The sequence below is a fragment of the Triticum aestivum genome, chromosome 3B (assembly GCF_018294505.1).
Source record: "Triticum aestivum cultivar Chinese Spring chromosome 3B, IWGSC CS RefSeq v2.1, whole genome shotgun sequence".
Taxonomy (NCBI): Eukaryota; Viridiplantae; Streptophyta; class Magnoliopsida; order Poales; family Poaceae; genus Triticum; species Triticum aestivum.
This window is the reverse complement of record NC_057801.1, coordinates 315,078,476-315,083,940: the sequence shown is the minus strand read 5'-3', so window position 1 is coordinate 315,083,940 and position 5,465 is coordinate 315,078,476. Positions and strand designations below refer to the sequence as shown.

Here is a 5,465-nt window from a genome sequence, read left to right as displayed (position 1 = left end):
TGATGTAATGATATCCACCTTGCAAAAGCGTTTCAATATGCGGGTCTATCCTTGGTGGGACCTTCGAGTTCCTTTTGGATAGGGTCGCATATTGGGCGTGACATGAAATACAAAATCTTAATTATGAAAATGGAAATATAATAATACAATACTATTACCTCTATTGCATATTTCCAACAGTTCCCACTTGCACTAGGGTCAATAATCTAGTTGCATAGTTTATTTAACATTTATGGCTTATCTCATGTTAGCTCATGCTTTGCTTGTCGTAGAACCTTTGTCATTAGTTTTGACACATTCAAAACATTGCAATATTTGTGTTATTCATGTCTGATCTTGATTCCTTTTGCTTTTGAACAATGGCACCATTATTCATAATGCAATGTCATTGGTTTCATTGCCCTTGGGATCACACCAACTATGTCAAGACTTCTTATTAACATAGTGTCATTGGTTTCATTATATAATTGTGATTATACCAATTGTATCAAGACATTTCTTGATTAACTATATTCATAATATAGTGTCATCATATTCGGGATCTCACCAATTATATCAAGACACTTCTTGATTCAGACAATTTTGAAACACCTTAATGTTTTAACATAATTTTCTTACGTTATAGAATCCACAATAATGTTCATGCTTGAAGACTATTCCAAACAATCATAGCCATATATAATTTGTCTTAGTCATGAAGCTGGTGTTTGTGTAACTTTTACAATGAAATTCTTCATCTCCTTTATAGCCAAATCCTTTGTCCTTTCGAGGTACTTAATCATATTAATAATTACATAGTGATCCAATCCAGGATCATTTTGGTACCTATTACTAAAATTTATACACAAAATATTTGGCTTTAATACATATCATAATATTCATTATGAATTCATTAATTCACTCATCCGCTCGTTCTTATCAATTGTCATAGGACATTGGTTTTTTTTAGGCATCATGTTATGTGACTTTGAGAGAAAACATATTCTCTATTTTTAAACCTTTTAAAAACTTGTCAATATTCAGTTCAGCTTAGTGCAATCAGATGTCTTGATCTATCTCTATAGATCATTATGTCCAATAATTTGCTTTGCTTCAGACTTTTATTGGAAACATATTCTTCAAATTTTGTTGTGCTTAGAAACTTTATGTTATTTCCAATCTACAATATGTCATTTACATATAAGATTATGTAGGACCCAATTTTAGTTGTAGGCAAGTTTTAGCAATTCTACAAAGTCAAGTACACCCTACACATGCAAGTCTAAGAGTTGTACAACGGAAAGTAAAGACTTGCATATGAACGTAAAGGAAGGATTGGAGATTTCAAACGCAATTAAGACACGATTTTGGTGTGGTTCCGATAGGTGGTGCTATCGTACGTCCATGCTGATGGAGACTTCAACCCACGGAGGGTAACAGTTACGCAAGTCCACGGAGGCCTCCACCCATGAATGGTCCACAAAGAAGCAACCTTGTCTATTCCATGACGGCTTACATCCACGAAGGACTAGCCTCACTCGCATAGAACTTCACGAAGTAGGCGATCTCCTTGCCCTTACAAACTCCTTGGTTCAACTCCACAATCTTGGAGGCTCCTAAGTGACACCTAACCAATCTAGGAGACACCACTCTCCAAGAGGTAATAGAGGGTGGTGTTGATGATGAACTCCTTGATCTTGTTCTTCAAATGATAGTTTCCCCAACAATCAAACACTCTCTCATAGATTTGGCTTTGGTAGGAGAGAAGATTGAATGGAAAGCAACTTGAGGAAGGCTACATATCAAGGTTCAAATTGTTGGATTGGAATCTCCAGATCTCAACACAAGAGTGGGTGGTTCTCTTCTTAGAAAATGAGTAGTGGAAGTTGTGTCTCATTCAGATGGCTCTCTTGGAGAGTAGGTGGTGGTGGAGGGGTACAAATAGAAAGAACCAAAAATCCAACTGTTACAAGTCTTTGACCCAACTCGGTGACACTGACATGAAAATCTCAATGAGACCGACTAGAGCAAAAGACTTGACCGTTAGGCTTTTTGGTGAGATCGATCATACCAACTCGGTGGGACTGAAGTGCGATGGCTAGGTCAAGAACTCGTTTTGGAAATTCTGATCGGTTCATCTAGGTGATTCTGAAGTGAAGCAACTTCATGCTACTTCTTGAGCTTGCGTTGATTTTTCCCTTGAAGAGAAAAGGGTGATGCAACAAAGTAGAGATAAGTATTTCCCTCAGTTAAGAACCAAGGTATCAATCTAGTTGTAACGACCCGAACCTGATAAGATTCGATGTCTCTGTGCTCACCATGCTAGTCCCTGGATCAATAGCTAGCACACACAGTACATGATGTAATATCAAGAATAAACCACATAATCGTAGATCCAAATTCTAATATAATACATGCCTGCATAGCTCAAGCTAGCATACAAACAAAATGCAGCAGTAAGCAAATAAAATCTCCATGAGGTCCATCAACACCAGAGGCAAATGTCGAGTATAGACATCGTAACCCTACATCGTGTCACTCACTCGTCGTATAAAATCTGCAACATAAAACGCTGCAGCCACGAAGGGTCAATACTTTGAATGTATTGGCAGGTCAAACAAGAAATGATATAACAGACCTACATCTATATGCAAGGTATATCAAGAGGATAAATGTAGTGGTTGTTTTGCAGAAAGCTAGTTTTTCCCTGATAACTACATAGTAATAATACATATGGTTGAATTGGGCAATCCAATACCAACCTATCCCAATTATTAAGTTTCCCACATAATTTTTTTAGTAAGGTATCATCTGTCAAGATCATCCAACAACTGTAATGGCATAGTGGCTCAAATTTATCCATAACTGGGGACACGGCTAATCATGATTAGTTTATACACTCTGCAGAGGTTTGTACACTTTATCCATTGGACTCAACCCGAAGATTGAGACAAAGTCTTTCAGAAGCAGTCGCCTAGTCCCATAGGAGGCCCATCCCAACTATGATAACTACATCTGCTGGCACATCCAGGTAACGTCTCCACAACTGATCAACTAAGCCAGAGCCCATATTAGCCAGTGGTTGTACATGGAAGCTACTAGTCACTAAGTTTGTCTGATCTTTGAGCCTGGACGACACCCACTTACATTTAGTGGGTATAAACCATGATGTTCTTGAAACCACCCAGCAATACCGTTTGGGCGCACTTAGCCATGGTCCATGCCCGTCGAAAAGGAACAAGAAACCTTGATGCAACCCTGTCCGTCCATAGGTAAATATATATGATGTTTTTACTCAAGTTATATTATATATAGTCCTCACATAATCTCGATGAATACATGAACCAATCCCCGTCTACATAGCATAGCAAGAGTACAACTACCAAGATCTACAATAAGGCCGTACTAACTGCATCTCAATAGCAGTAACATGCTACCATAATATTCCTACACATGCATAATATAGTAATGTGATATATAACTACATGCATAAAAAATAGGATGAAGGATGATCAAGGTGTAACTTGCCTGTAAGTTTGATGAAGATCGTCGCACTCACAATCTTGATAATTCTACTTGTCACGCTCCGAGCAATCTATCGCAAATAAAAGAATCCAAATAAACAACCATGCCACATAGAAGAATCAAAAGAATAACAAAACAAATATGGCAAGGTTGAACAACATCAACATATATAGGTTTAATATATAATATAGGTTCTCGATGGTGCTGTAAGGTGACAGGAGAAGAAGTCAACTCCAAAGAGTTAATATATAGAGAGATATTGCTACAAAATCCTATGTTTTGAGATAGTATAGAACAAGGTCAAAAGTATTTGGAAAACAACATGCAAGTTATTTGACATATTGCATATGACATAGCTGTTCATTTGCAAAAAGAATCGACTGGATAGGGGTAGTATAACGCAAGTTATAGCGAAATGAGGTATGCATTGAATTTGAATTCAAATGGGTCAAAAAGTATTTGAATAGGATTATACAGAATATGTTCAACAAGTATTTGGTTCACGTGCTCGTAGGCAGAAGGAATCAATTGAATAGGATATACGGTTTGCGGGATATGATCTTATGGAGATTCAAATTTGAATTAGAGTTGGTCATATTTAAAAGGTTTGGACAAATGAAATATTGATTCTACAGGATGGTAGAGATCATTATGAACATGTAGGAAAAAGGATTACTTGATTTGAATGGGTGGATCTCAAGGTATAGCAAAATGAAAATTGAATTGAAATCTGCCCAAAAAGTCTATTGTGGCAGCGTTTCTGATGTTGTTGCCACAACTGCTGTTGGAGTGCCACATGGGGTCGCCTTATTGGACTATATCGATTCAGAGTTTAAACAGATATGGGATGTTGGATTAAGTTAGATCGGACAGTGTACAGATGCCTCGCCGGAGAACAGAGCATGGTGGGCTGGTGGCACCGAACTTGGAGAAGAAGAGCTGCAGGGCTCCGGTCATCGACATGCAGCTCGGTCCGGTGGTCTCATGACTCGGAATAATTCACGGAGAGGTGAAGCATGGTGTGGCGCGTACGAGGGCATCCTCAGAGTGTTCATCAGATTCCTGGTGCAGCGGAGAAACACGGGCGGCGCTCTGGTGTGCTGCGACAAAGTGCGGTGGCGAGGAGTTTCTTCGAAACTTCGTCCCCGAGCTCGATTCAGAGCTTCTAGGAGAAAAACAGAAGATTCAAAGAGAGGTGCAACAACACGTATATGAAGAAGCGGAGTTCAGGCAGTCGAGGGGATCACCGGAGATGGTCGATTCACACGCCGGTGTTTGGCTCTGCGGCGGATCATCTCGAGGCCAGCGAGCATGAAATCAGGGCGGGCCTCAAGCGGTGATTGTGGGAACCAGTCGAGGGGTTTGAGAGTCTCTTGGTGCCCACGGGTTGGACCGAGGAACTCGGGATCGGGCGAATCGCACGGAGTCCGATCTGGGCGTGGCGGCGCTGTCGTGCAGAAGCAGGAGACCGAGCGAGAGGTTGAAGGATGTGTGCGGGGCCCATGTGTCGTCGGCAGAGAAAAGAAGTGGGGGCAGAGAGAGGTGCGCCTGCGAGGTGAGCTGGGGTTGCGCTGCTGTTCGGCCTGCTGCTGCGCTATCTCGCGCGCGTGAGCGGCAGAGAGGGACTGGGCCACCGGGATGCTAGGCCGGGTAGGTTTAGAATAGTTTTTCTCTGGAATTACAGAAAATCAATTTGGCTCAATTACTTGATCCAAATAAAATTCTATAAAAAAATACCAGAAAATTTACAGAATATGCATGTACAATATAATGAATAGTGAACATTTTCATAGTCAAAAATACTTATAAAAAACAACTCATATAATATTTTCGTAAACTTTACTTTGACACTTATAAAATGTTCCATAAAATATTGTTGAAATCCAGAGAAAGATTCAAATAACAATTAAAGAATTTCCAACTATTGAAGGAGTCATGTTACCTTCTCTCTCATATGTAAA

General features: G+C 39.9%; 1 long non-coding RNA gene across 1 annotated transcript; it reads right to left on the bottom strand.

Moving 5' to 3' along the window:
• Positions 1-2,833: 2,833 nt before the first annotated feature.
• LOC123065370 (uncharacterized) lies at positions 2,834-5,013 on the bottom strand. The gene is made up of 2 exons (XR_006430998.1): positions 4,752-5,013; positions 2,834-3,574 (listed from the first exon to the last, which is right to left on the bottom strand). It is a non-coding gene; the product is annotated as an uncharacterized lncRNA (long non-coding RNA).
• Positions 5,014-5,465: the final 452 nt, after the last annotated feature.